Genomic DNA, 14207 nt, shown 5'->3' with positions numbered 1-14207 from the left:
ATGAGAAAGGTCCTCCTCTTCTTCTTCTTACTCTCTCCCCCCAGCTACTTTGTGGAGAATTAGGTGGCCTCTGAAGACACCTATGACCAGGGTTGGTTCTAGGGGCAGATGAACAAGACAGTTCCAAGGGAAAACACTGCTTGTTTCCTCCCTCTGCACCCTTTATTCTGACTGGCCAGCTGTTTTTGTGCTCCACTGATTGGCTAGATGTGGGAGGGAGGCAGGGTTTTTTTTTTTGTTTTGGCAGGGTGCACCAAAAACATTTTCCACTCTGGTTTGTGTCGTGATCCATGGGCCTCAAATCCAGGTCCACAGGAGCAGCCACACTTCAACCCTCCATTTGGCAGCCTGCTGACAATTGCTGAATCAGGACCCATGAAGCCCAGAGCAGCCAGTTGGCCTGCTGGCCCTACTTAAGCCAGGAACAGGAAGCTGTCTGAACAACTGGGATCCACCCTGCTCTGGACTGCTTCCTGCACCTGCTCCCCCGGATTAACTTCCCAGTGTCCTGACCTGGCTGGGTTCCTGACCTCTAATTTGTGGTTCTAATCTCTGGTTTGGCTCTTGCCCCTGACCCGCTCGTATCCTGACCAGGCCTGACTCTGGTTACTGACTTGTGGTTCTGATCTCTTGGTATCCTGACTCTCAGCTCCTGACTGTGGACTCTAGCTCCGACCACTAGGTCTGGCTGCCCATGATCTGGCCTTGGCAGCTGGCAAAATAGCTCTAGGACAGCTCCTGCACATGATGTAAGCAAAGGAGCACCTGTCTTCCCCCCAGTCATGGATCACTAGCAGAGATAGGTGTCTCTGGCAGGGGGGTTGGAGCTGAGGATACACCCTTCCATTGGCATCTCCCGTTGGCTAGCATAGGTGGTTCCCCCCAGAGTTCTGGGCTTTGTGGATTGTAGTCTGAGGTGCCTATCTCTCCCTGTTCATTAAATAGAAGCCTAGGTATCTTATTCAGGCTTTGTGGATCACAGTGATGTTCCTGTGATTTTTTTTTGTGTGGGGTGGGAGGTACCTAAAAGTTAGGCATTTTGATGCTCATTGTGATTCCAGTCCCTGGCCATCTTGCCTCTCTTATGAATTTAATCATGAATCTCAGGGTATTTAATGTATTTTTTTGAAGTTTCTCATGAGCTGGCTTGCTAGCATGATTGCTAGTATAAAAATTTGTGAATTTAGCTCTTATCTAAAATGGTCACTATCTCTCCCATTTCTTTAAATGGGCCTGAAGCCACATGTCTCCCTTTGTCAAGATGGCCCTCATTTCTTCACAGCCTTTATATACAACAAAGTAAAGATGGCCACTGTCTCCCATTGTTTGTATAGAGCCTTCTAGGCTCTATGGTGAGAGAACTGGACAAGAAACCAAAGACAAAGGAAAATTTGGGAAAAAAGGAGACTGAAGGAGAGGGCTAAGGAAAGAGACTGAATATGTGGCGAGAGGGGACTACAAGGGGTAGGAAACTGTAAGGGGATAGAGAGAAGACCTAGGGAGCAGGAGACTAGATGGCACATCAGAGGAAGATAGATAGTGACAAGGAGTGAGTGGATAGACTAGCAGATCCCCACACCTCAGTGGAAGTGAAAGGATAAGTGGACTCCCTCTTCCAACAGTCCAAATTTTGGAATGTGCATTCAAGGTTCAATTTTGAACTTGACATGATCACATAAAAATTGGGGATGGGTGACTTTTAAAATCCCACAATTAATTATATATATTTTTGAAACCTCATGATTTTTAAGACAACATAATTATTTTGGGGGTTCTCACTGGTGATTTTTTACATGTGTGGTTTTGGCAATCCTGGGATAGAAAGGACAAGGTGAGTCCAGAACACTGGGCTTCTGAAATACTCTTTGGGAGAGATTGTGTATGGTGGCTCCAGCTGGCACAAAATACAGGTGCAGCTCAATGAGCGGGAGGCAGAGATAGTTCAATCTAAGCCACCTTTGCACCCCCTCAGATTCTCATGTATTCAGAGGCTGAAACAGCCTCCACCCTAACTTAGATAGCACTTTGGGACCACCCCCCGAAACAGGAAAATCAGGAGGACACTCGTCATAAAATAGGATTGCTTGGAAGAACTAAAGTTGGGCTAAACTTCTAAGCAAGACCCTTTGTTTTCAATTATTATTTTGGTGAAAATCGGCACAAAAAATTAACTTAATAGTTTTCTTGGTAAATAACAGGGATAATATTGGGGGCAGGAGGATAGAAAAAAGCAACACATAGTGGTAAGTAGGAGTATTAAAATTAAAAGCAGTTGTTGACAGAACAAGGAGCAATGGTCTTAAGCTGCAGTGGGGGGAAGTCTAGGTTCGATATTAAGAAAACGTTTTTCACTAGGAGGGTGGTGAAGCACAGGAATGGGTTAACTATGGAGGTGGAGGAATTTCCATCCTTAGCGGTTTTTAAGGTGCGGCTTGACAAAGCCCTGGCTGGCATGATTTAATTGGAGTTCGTCCTGCTTTGAGCAGGGGGTTGGACTAGATGACTTCCTGAGGTCCCTTCAACCCTAATCTTCTATGATTCTAATGCTGTGGTTTATTTCATGAACTGTCTGTTAATAGTACGAACACACATCATGCACACTCCTTGCCTTACTTTAACAGACAGCCTCTTATTTATACCTAAACTAATTTAGCATTAAAAAAACACCTATCTAATGCACTGGATTTTCTTAACACGTGGTATTTTTATGTGTTTGAATGGTCCAAAATTTGGATGAAAATTGGTAAAAACTGGAAGATAGCTTTTGTAAAGCCTGGGAGTTTTTCAGTATAAACTGAATACAAAAGGTCTTAGTTATAAGCAAAACCTCTTAATGCTGCATTGTTTGAAATTTCATTTCCACAAGTTAGAAAATTCAAAATTAAGGTTGAGTATTCCTTAACTTCTGCACATACGCATCATTGCAGTAGGATTTTTTATTGCATAAACACACAACATATATGTAATACAATAATAATTGTTATTACGGCAAATATGCTGTGTGGTCATGAAATGCAAGATCCTAATTCAGGACAACCTTGGAGGAGTTCTTATATTTAATTTTTAAAAATCCCTGCTTATTAAAAATATGTGTGCATGCAGCATAATCCTTCTCTGATTAGGATTTAACCTCCTTTAGGACAGGTACTTGCTGTAGTTTAAATACAGTGACAATATTCCTTTAGAAAAGGGATAAGAGTTCCATAGATCTCAGCGGTGAGAAAGAAACCAGAAAAAAGGATTGTCTCCTGAACTCAAATGAGTTACAGAAAGAACTATTACAGAAATAAGTTTTAGCCTCCTTCTTCTATTCAGTTGTTGTCTGTGGTGTTGTCTGTGGTGCCTTGCTGTCATGCTTCTTTATTCTCCTTTACCACATTCTCTTATCATCCTTGGACCATAGAGAACCAAGGAACTGGTTTATTCCATAGTTTGTCCTCTCTTGACTGAGTAGGCTTTTTGTCTTCTGCCAACAGTAACACAGTTCCTGTTTGCTGCTTCATATTCTAAAGTAAGCCAACTCCAGGCTCTGGCAAAGGTGTGATGACCCTTTTTATTAAATACATTTCATCTGGAAATGTCACATAGTGTATCAAGGTGGCAGAGCAACATTCTCCTCTCATGATGCTCATCAATAACTGGAAGAGGCAGAAATGTTCAATAAATATTTCTGTTCCACATATTTGGGGAAAAAGCAGATGATGTAGTCATATCACATAATGATGATAACTCTTTCCATTCCAACAGCAACTCAGGAGGATGTTAAACAGCAGCTTCTAAAGTTAGGCATTTTAAAATCAGCAAGTCTGTATAACTTGCATCCAAGAGTTTTAAAAGAGCTATCTGAGGAGTTCACTGGACTATTAATGTTGATTTTCAATAAGTCTTGGAACACTGGAGATGTTCCAGGACACTGGAAAAAAGCTAATGTTGTGCCAATCTTCGAAAAGGGTAAATAGGATGACCTAGATAATTATAGCCCTGTCGGTCTAGTTTGGATCCCAGGCAAGATAACAGAACTTGATTAATAATGAACTAATGGAGAGTAATATAATTATTGCTAGTCACTGTGGGTTTATGGAAAATAGGTCCTGTTAAATTAACCTGATTTTTTTTATGAGATTATAAATTTGGTTGATACAGATAATAGTGTTGATGTAATCTTAGACTTCTGTAAGGCATTTGAATTGGTACCACACAATATTTTGATTAAAAAAATAGAATGATAAAAAAATCAACATGGCACATTTACTGTGTGCTGTGTTGATTTTCTATTGTTCTGTAATATTAAATGGATGAAATCAGGCTAACTGATGGGTCTCAAAATATAATTATAAATGGGGAATCATCATCAAATGGGTGTGTTTCAAGTGAGGTCCTGCAGGGATCGGTTCTTGGCCCTAACATTTTTTATCAATGATCTGGAAGAAAACATAAAATCATCACTGAGAAAGTTTTCAGATGACAGAAAAATTGAGGGAATTGTAAATAATGAAGAGGACGGGTCACTGATACAGACTGACCTGGATCACTTGGTAAACTGGGCACAAGCAAGCAATATGTTTTAGCATGGCTAAATGTAAATTAATACATCTAGGAACACAGAATGCAGGCTTATACTTAAAGGATACCATACTGTATCATGGGGGAAGTAGTGACTCTGATAAAGATTTGTGATGGATAATCAGCTTAACATGAGCTCCCAGTGGGATGCTGTGACCAAAAGAGCTAATGTGATCCTGGGATAAATAAACAGGGTGATCTCATTCAGATTATTTTAGAGTGGTTATTTTACTTCTGTATTTGCCATTGGTGGGACCATTGCTGGAACATTGTGTTCAGTTCTGGTGTTAACAATTCAAGAAGGATGTTGAAAAACTGGAGAGGGTTCAGAGAAGAGCCACAAGAATGACGAAAATATTAGAAAACTTGTCTTATAGTGACTGAGCTCCTTGAGTCTATCTATTTAGCTTAACAAAGAGATGGTTAAGGGGTGACCTGATTACAGTGTAGTACCTATGTGGGGAACAAATATTTGATAGTGGGCTCTTCGGTCTAGCAGAGAGAGGTATAATGTGATCCAATGGCTGGAAGTCAAAGCTATATAAATTCAGATTGGAAATAAGACATACATTTTTAACAGTGAAAGTAATAAATCACTGGAATAATTTACCAAGTGTGATGGGGATTCTCCACCACTGGCAGTTTTTAAATCAAGATTGGATTTCTTCTTTTAAGATAAGTAATTCCTTTTGAATCCTAAGTCCTCTGGCCTGTGTTGTGTAGGAGGTCAAACTAGATGATCTCAACAGTCCCTTCTGGCTTTGGAATCTAAGAACAAGCACACAAAGCACACACACATGGAATCCAATCAAATGTCTGCACCAAGTAGATACTGCATATTTTACTACTTGGAAGTCATAGTATATCTCTCCAGTTTTAGTTCCAAACCACTTTGATACAATGACTGTTATAGACTATTATATGACTATTACACATAGGTTTTTCAGGAGAAAGGAATGGGGGATGAGAAGGTACTCTAGGGGCTCAGTTTGCCACAGTGGTAGAAATTTTACATCCACTTTGCACTTGTGAAAATGACCATGCAAGGTGCAGGGTGTGATAGAATGCTGACCTGTACTATATTGTTCAGTGATAGTTGGCACTGTGTGTAACAAACTTATTTAAGCTAACCTCAGCCAGATCTGGCAGTGCATTAAAGGATCTTACAGCGAACACATCTGATGTGTATCTCTCTGACATGGAAGTTCTGTATCCATATCTGGTACAGAAGCCTGACCTGCTAGTAGCAACCTACCATGACATAGGGGATGGCCAAGTAAGTCCTAAACTTTGAGCACCTGCCCTCATATCTCCACATCTGATCTGTCCCAGATTATACCCAACAAACCATATATGTTTATAGATGAAAATGCAAGTTATAAAAATGAATCCACTTCCTTAAAAACTCGTTGGGATTAACACACATTGCATACTTCTCTAGAGGATTTGCAAAAGCACAGCTGCTTCACTGTTATACATGAAGAAATGTCTTTCACTCTATGAATATAAACTAGTCAAAACTATGCAGATCAAAGTAAACCTTGAAGGTGTCACATCCTATTAAAAAGACTAAGAGAAAAACTAAACCCCTTTTCTTCAGAACTTGCCTCTAACAAAAGCTCCTTTTCCTTATTGTACCTTTTCCCAGTCTGTACCTTACACTCCTGGTCCTGAACCATTAACTCCAGCACAAACAATCAGGTGGCATCATCACCCAAGAAAAGCCCAGTGCCTAGGAATTCAACATTATCCTTATTTAAGTTCCAGTTTGAGGGCCACTCCAAGGTACCCTTGAGGGGTTCTTTGGCTTCTCTGTCCCACGCCCCTAACTCTGGCACCAGAGGTGGGAAAGAGTTGCCTTCACCATCAAGCACTGAATTGGTTTTAGTGTTGAACCTGCTGAGCAAGCCTAAGGAACCTCTGTTGCAACTGTGTTTCCCAGCACTATGACTCTTCTTCAGAACCATGGAAGAAGAGAAAGTGGAACCATGTGTCCTGTGACTCCTCACAACACCATGACCAAACTGGTACTGGGACAGCTCGAGTTTTGCCCAATCCTTGACATTTGGGATTTCTCCAGTGTCGGGAACCTTGAATGCCTCTTTGTTAGGTTCCTCAGCATCGGGTCTACCTCCTTCTGTTCTTCAGTGCTGTGTCCCTCACCATTGGAACAAAAGTGCTACTATGTCACCTTTTCTGGTCACACTCAACTGGTTTTGATTTAATAGAAGAAACTGAATTTTGGTCAGGGCTGTGCCTCTCATTTACCCTCTTATTAGGGTCACATGAGGAGCTAGGTATGAGTCATATGCTCACAACCTCAGCAAACATGAATATCCTGAATGTTCTGAACATGAGCACTGAAATGCTTGTATCATCCAGCATGTGGATCTATGCAGGCTGTGATGTCCCGGATCTTTAATCCAGGCCTGTGAGTTCCCAAATATCCCTGGCTGCCATCCTATCTCTGCTGAAACCTAGTGGGCTGAAGAGCTAGCAAGACTACAACCTCAGCCACGGCAGCACCCATGGAAGCCCTGATTGGGGTTTGCGCAGCTCCACTGATTGGTCCAACCATGCTATTTAAGCCAGAAGGAGGCACAGGAAGTTCTCTAAACAACTAGGTGATTCCTTGTTGCTGCTTTGGACCCTGCCTGTGCCTGCTTCCTGCATTTTGCACCCAACTCTGTTCCTGATTCCTGCCCTGCTCCTGGCTTCTACCTCACCCCAACCTTCACTCCTACTTCCTACCATGTTCCTGCTCCATGCCTGATCCTTGCCTCGTCTCTGCCTGCCCTTACCCCTCACTTCAGATCATTGGGTACTACTCCTGACTCTGACCCCCAGCTCCAACTCCTGACTTCAACTCTGGTTTGACCCTGGGCTCTGGCACTCAGCTCTGATTCCTAGCACTAACTCTGGCTCAAAATTGGGCTTTGGTAACTGGCAGGTGACTCTGGTGCTGACCTTCAATTCCATTCCCTGACTTGGATGCCTACTCTGCTCACTAGACCTGACTCTTGCTTTGACCAGTAGGCCTGACTGCCTATGTCCTGGAAATAACTGAAGAAGCACAGTTACTATAAGTATCTATGTGAGTTCCTATAATAACTATTCTATTTTCTCATTGGAAGGGAGATAAACTGCATAAACTCTTAGACAGAATGGGAGGGAGAAAACTCTTCACCCTGAAAGGGATAAAGCTCCTACTTAGTGTTTTTGGCTTTGATCTTTCATGTCTGCAGATGCTCAACGCTTTCACGCTATTGGCTTCCCTTTTGGTCCATCAGCTTTGTAATTTTTGAGGTAAACTAGTTCATGTTACCATCACATTCACCCACCCACATGCAAAATTATAGGTAGCTAGATAAAAGAAAATTACAACAGCTCTGACAGAAATCCTGCATTACTTATGTTCCTGGAACACATCCAAAAATGCGTGGTTCCCCTTGATTTTTGTCAAAAAGCAGAAACAGCAAATTACTCATGCATGGTCTAAAGATGGTCTATAGGAAATCTTCATTTATAACCCTAAATTACTATGATCTGACAAAATAAACTATTCTACCTCTGCTGATTCAAGGCTCGGCAGCAGATAGTTTGCTGTACTGTGTAGGCACTCTCAATATTCCTAAGTAAGCTTTGGTAGTGAATATCATTTATGCTTTATCCATAAATTCAGGTTATAGACAGTTCTGAAACAGAACCATCTTCATCTTTATTATGAGTACTTATATTGTAAAAATAATGAAGAAACTATATCGGGGGAGGAACCACCCCATCCACTCTCTGAGGAAGAAAAAAATATCCTAGAGATCCAGCAGTATTTTTTTGGCATGTTGGATCAAGGTGTATAATCAGGGGAAACTCTACAACTTGATAAGCCGCTAAAAAAAGTACAGTGCAGCCTCTTTTTTATGACTGCAATGAAATATTATAGAATGCAGTGGTTTACATTGTAGTGTATTGAGATATTCTAATTTATTCCTAATTAAATAAATAGTATCACTACTTCTGTATATATTCATCAATATGTTGTTTCAGAACATCAGGGGACACATTTTGTGTGGTGGGGAAGAGTAACTTGCATAGGTTGATAGTAAACGAAGAAGGAATATATGGCAGGAATGAAATAGTCATATCCTTAACTAGAAAGACAAGGCTGCAGAGATAATATCTTTTCTTGGTTCAATAAAAGATATTACCTCATCCACCTTTTCTCTCTAACATCCTGGAACCAACATGGCTACACCACCACAAATACCCTTAACTGTTATGAGGTATTTATCTTGTTTTCTTCTAGCTCAATAAATTATTATATGGAAAATATCATGCATTTTACTAGGTGGTAGGTAGGTTCCACTGACACACACTTTCAGTCTTAACTCTTTCATAAAGTTTTTTGCACAAAATCCCTATTTTTGGAGTATTTATGTATTTATTGTATTTCTGTATAATTAATACGTAAAATTATATACCATATAGATAGAATTGTAACTTTAAAAATACTTAAGGTTGACCATTACTACTAACAAAATAGTTTCTCTGCTCTTTAATTTAAAATATCAAAGGGAAAAACCCATATTTACATGGGAAAATTCAAATATAAACAGGAAATTCTTTCTTGGTTCCATGGTGGCAACCAGTTTATTATAGTAGGAGACAACACTGATAAATTTCTACATTTATTTGATTATGTTTATATTTGACCAAATTAAATGGTCCGTTTAATATAGATAGGAACACTTCACATTACACAAGTTGAATGCAAACATACATTCATAGCATACTATGCTACTTACATAATTACTTACATTATCAATAACCAAGAGTCAGTAGTCAACCTTCAATAAATACTTAGGTATGAATATAGACAAAATGTACTGAAATGTATAACTTTTTTTGAAATTCTAGTTGCACTGAAAATCAGTCTTATAAGAGAGTTATTTGCAACTTGAACTACTGAGTGAGTAGTGTCACTCCATTGTATTTATACTGTACTTTTTTACACTGTCTTTGTGTCTATGTAGATCTAACAATTACCTTTAAGAGAACTCAGAAATTCACATTTGGAACACACAGACCCTTATCAGAAATCAGTTAGACCTTTGATAACGTCAATTCATGTTCTAGTAAGGAAAATAATTTGGTTAAATTATTATGACGCACAGACACTTTGGGCCCCATTTTCAGAAACACTTTAAACTTTGAAGGCTCAAAATTGCTCCTGTAAAATTGGAGAGCATTTCTAATAAGGAGGCCCTCTTGCATACCAGCTGGCAGCAAACATTTATGGGCCCAGCAGGGCTAAAGGCAAACAGCTGCATTTCCCCAGGGTTCAGCACAGTAAGCTCATTACTAAGGTAAGGGGTGGAGCTTAGAATGCCAGTCACAAAGGCCTGAAATACCAATACTGTTGCATTGTCTGGAAGCCACTAACACATTACATAGGAAACCATGCCACTGAGTTGATGGAAGCAACAAAGAAATTCTGGCTAGTACAACTATTAGTCAAGAGCTGATACTGCTTCATCTGTCATACCCAAAAGGGGCTTACACAGAAAATATCCCAAATTCATTTCAGTTTTTCCATGAAGGAGATCACTTGGACTTTATATGTGGCACAAAGATACAAAGCTAAATTAAGGCACTCCAAAGCCCTAGGCGCAACCAGCATGGGCCTCATCTCCACGTTGTGGGGCACTATGATTCATCGCATTTTAAGGTAATATATTTTTGTAGAAAATTATGTGAACAGAGAGAAATGCTAAGAATAACTTTCTGAGCATCATAGGTCTGATTCTGAACTCACTGACCCCTGTGTAAATAAGGAGAAAGTCCACTGAAGTCAATGCAGCTACACCAGTGACACTGAGATGAAAATCTGGTTCTGCCTTTTTTTTTTTTTTTTTTTTTGTAAACCACAATAAATCAGTGACAGATTTTTGAATTAATGCATTTGGTTTTTATTCTTTTTGCATGAGGTTCCTAAGAATCCTACTCTTTAGCCACCCAGGAGAAAACAGCTTGCTGCTTTCTGAAAACGATGATTCAAATAAGGGAGGCCACATGAAATTGTGTGCTGCAGTTTTCCTTCACCCCTTCATTTTCAGGCAGGAACCATTTCTACCCATTTCAATCTATCTTCCTTCTTCCTTTCTTCCAGCTTAGCTGAGCTCACAGAACATCCTTCATGCCCTAGGATTTGCCAGTAATAATGTTCATGCTAAGCCTCCTTTGAGAGATTGAAAGAGCAGGGTATGTGAGCTCCTAAACATGACTTTCTGTCATGTGACAATTAATTAAATCACCAGCTGAGTCATCAGTACCAGGGCATAAGTTACTCTTAAACAGATCTTGTGCAAAAATTGATTATTTTTCATTCTGGAGCTCAGTCAGGATAAAAGGGTAAGTGAGATCTGATGCCCCATTGAATTCAAACACTGAGTATATAGTGAGATATTTAACAAGTCCACTGTTTCAGATATAAAACTGCATCTGTACTGGTCCTAGAGAAAGATTTTTTGCCTGTTTTCCCAGCTGATGGTAAAGTGATAGAGCAGCAACAGCTGTTGAGAGAGAAAGAGAAGGTATGTCAAAGAGATCAGTTAGTTCAAAGACTGTAACTGGAGGAACTGATGTAAGTGCTCAAAGCACTGAACAGAAGTGAGCTTCACACATTCCACTCAAAGCCAAAAGGCAGCGTGCCAGGAAGGAGAAAGGCAAGACAGGAGAAAGGAAAATATAGACAACCCTCCTTTTCCCCATTTGGATATTGAAGAGGAGAGATTAATGATGATACTAATATATACCTGAAGCATAATATATAATGCTGAAAGTTGATGTCTTTAAAAAGATGAAAAGCTAGTGGGTCTCAGTAAATTAATAATACATATGATTTTATGAAGAAATATTAACTGTTTTGATGAAATTGTGATTTAAAAGAATATTTGGGAAAACCTACCTGATGAATAAACTAGCCATTAAAGAAAAAGTATTTGTGAGCCTCTTTTAATTTATTTAAGAGAAATGTGGATCTCAAGATAGAGGTGTAGTCTGAGAAATAGGATTGAAAAAATTCTGATTTCTAAAATCAGCTTTGATAGTGATTCCCTCTCTGGCCTTGGACAAATTACTTAACCTTTCTGCCCCAGTTTGTTTATCTGTAAAATGGGGATAATAATATGCAACTCCTCCACCAGGGTGATCTGAAGATTCTTTAATCCTGCTATAGTTGCCAGTTGAGTTGTGGGTAAAGTTTAAAGTGCTGATTTTGACCATAGGCTCAAAATGGTGAATGGGCCAGATCCTCAAAGATATTTAGACACCTAACTCACATTAATCGGCATTAGATGCTTAAATACCTTTGAGGATCTGGGCATATATTCTGGCTATTTGAGAAAACCTTGGCTCTGAAATTCACCTTACTTTTTGGTGCTCCAGAATCTGGATCTGTGAGAGTTCTTTATTTTCCCAGACTTTTCCTGGGGTTTTAATAGGCATTATTATGAGGTGATATTGGGAAAAGAGTGTATTTTATGGCTGAGATGATAATATCCCAGGATATTTTTGATATGGGGCAGGCGTGTTTATACTCTGTGAAGGCTTACTGGATTTGTGGAGTGGCTGTTTTGTTTTTTGTATTTAATATAATTTAAAAAAAAATAATTCCCAAGTGCTTAGAAATGACCGATAAATGCAATAATTCCAAATACATAATGCTTGTATAGCATTTTGAATATGCAAAGTATAAATATTAATAAATTAGGAGAGTAAGATATTTGAGAGATTCACTGTAGTCCTATGGAATCGGTTGAAGTTGATAAATGGAACTGAGCAGCAAGGGCAGAGACAGTGTTTAAAAAAAACCTCCCAACCCTCACAGATCAGACCAAGTAGAGAGATTTGAGCAGAAGGAAATCAGAACAAGTGTTCTTATAATAAGAAGTGAAATAAGTCAAGTGTAGCAATGAAAATACCAAGATGTTTATGGACCTGTTTGCCTCAGCATGTCAATGACTGGAACGATTCGTTTCAGTTTGCTTGTCAAGGCAATATTCAATTACCTACTGTATTCCTTAGAATCTTTTGGCTGTGTAAACTACAACTGATGTAGAATGCAGCAAAGTGGGCTACTGCCAGCACATCAGTGTGTGAGTGATCACTCAGATAGGCATGCTATTACATCTTTGGAAGATCAGGTCCTGAATCTTTTCCTTAATTTACTCTTAGGCTGTTTTAAGATGATTAATAATATTATTTAAAATACACTCTATTTTTGTCAAATGAACTGTGTATTCATTTCCCAATTTAAATCAGTCTGAAAATAAAGAAATAATTTAAATATTTCCCAGGACTTTTATCAAAAACCTCCACACTTTTGTTGATGCAAGTAAGGTGAGTTATTTGTGAATGTTTCTTCTAAAAGGTCCAAATGATCAGACATCTGGAGTTGTAGGTGCACAGACTGCTCAGTGTGGAGCCACTAATCAGCTTCCTTTCTAGCAAGCTCATTAACTTTAAACGAATAACCTTAATTACCTTGGGGCAGGTTTTCTCTTCCCATCTTAAAAGCAATTCCCTCCCCTCATAGAACAGCAGTCCCCAAACCTGTTGGGTGGTTCAGGAGGGAGGTGGCAATAAAGCTGTGGAGGCCAGGATCATCCAGAGAGAATCCCTGTCATTCCACACTAGCTCTGGGAGTCCTCTTCTCCAAAGCTCTACTGAAGCAGTACTAGCAGGGTCTTCCCAAGGCCACAAGCTCTCTTCCAGTCTCTCAGGATGCGGTACAGAAAAGATAAATACAGCTTTTTCCCCTTTAGCTTTCCAACACTATCTGTGTAGGAGAACAGAGTGCTGTGCTTTCTGCCCCAGCTCTCCTATCTGATCCATAATTGTAGGTTGTAGCTATATCTAATTAACTGCCTGAAACTGCTAGATGCTGAACACCTTCTACAGATTCTGACTGCCCTCTAGTTCTACTAAAGACTAGGGCTACGTTTACACTGACGGCGGCAAAATTGCCACCGCCAGATCGATCTTTCAGGGTCGATTGAGCGGTCAGTGAGACCCGCTCAATCGATCAGGAAGTTGACTGAGTAAGTCCACCCCCTCAAGTAGCGTAGCACTGAGTCGACGGGAAAGCTGTTTCCATTGGCTCAGCGCAGTATGAAGAGCGCGCAGAAGGGAAGCAGAGCAGTCGACGTCAGTTACGCAAATTACTCTGTGTAGTTTGCGTAACTCCCGTCGACTGCCGCCGAATCACGCGGTCAGTGTGAACCAGCCCTAGGAGTCAGTGGAAGCAGAGGACAAGCAGAGCATCATAGCAGTGGTTCGGCTCCTCACAGGATTGGCTTTATAGGTCTGACCAATAGCCTGGCTAGAAAAAGGAATTAAAAATTTAAAAAATACTATCATTGGAATCAAATTTGTAACCATATTAGATGACACCAGGTTACCGGATATGGCTATATTTGGTAGCGTAAACAAGGCATGATATTGTAAGATACTCAGATGAGAGTTTTCTCATTGATTTTAATAGGGTCAGGATTTCTCACCTTTTCTTTCTACAGTGTCACATTCAACTATCATGTTCATCATTTGTCAACATTTACCGCACTATGTTATCTCAGCTAATGAATAAT

Source organism: Emydura macquarii, unplaced genomic scaffold, assembly GCF_026122565.2.
Source record: "Emydura macquarii macquarii isolate MOO-44397 ecotype Brisbane River unplaced genomic scaffold, CSIRO-AGI_Emac_v2 contig_1897, whole genome shotgun sequence".
In the NCBI taxonomy this organism is placed as follows: Eukaryota; Metazoa; Chordata; order Testudines; family Chelidae; genus Emydura; species Emydura macquarii.
Note: the sequence above shows the minus strand (reverse complement) of the source record.